This window comes from Coenobita brevimanus, chromosome 23 (genome assembly GCF_032717465.1).
Source record: "Coenobita brevimanus isolate Jiangsu-jjx chromosome 23, ASM3271746v2, whole genome shotgun sequence".
NCBI classification, from domain to species: domain Eukaryota; kingdom Metazoa; phylum Arthropoda; class Malacostraca; order Decapoda; family Coenobitidae; genus Coenobita; species Coenobita brevimanus.
In genome coordinates, this window is record NC_136976.1 from 15657071 (window position 1) to 15657678 (window position 608).

Sequence of the window (608 nt, forward strand, 5' to 3'; positions counted from 1 at the left end):
ATGGAACGGAAAAAAGGTGAAAAGAAGAGAGAAGTAGCGATAAAAGACTAAAGAGGACAAATAGAAACGAGAGCGTGAGCGTAATAGCCTATATCGAAGTGACGGGAACGAATGGGACAGAAATAAAGGAAACAGGAAAGAAATCAAAAGTAATTAGACAAAATTAGTTATCTGGACAGGAAGGAGGAGACAGGAAGAAACAGAAAAAAAAAGTGGTAGAAATCAAGAAAACGGGAAAAAAAGACGCAAAGAGCATAAGGGAAAAACAAAAATAGAAACAGAGATATGAAGGGATTAGTCGGAATAAAAAGGAAGATGCGGGAGCTGATAGAAACTAACGAGAGAAAAAGATATATGAGATGAGGACAGAAAGATAATTATGACAGTGATTGGAGGGAAAGGGACAGGTACGGAAAACAGAATAGAGAGACTTACAAGAAAGGAAGAGTAACAGAGAGAGAAGGAACAAGAGATTGGGAATGGAAGCGAGGAAGAGTTCCTGGAAATTGACTCGTACAATAGGGCATGGGTGAAAAGACAGACCAACAGAATAATTTGGAAGTGATGGGGGCAATAAGAGAGAGAAAAAAATAAAGCAGACAGGAAAT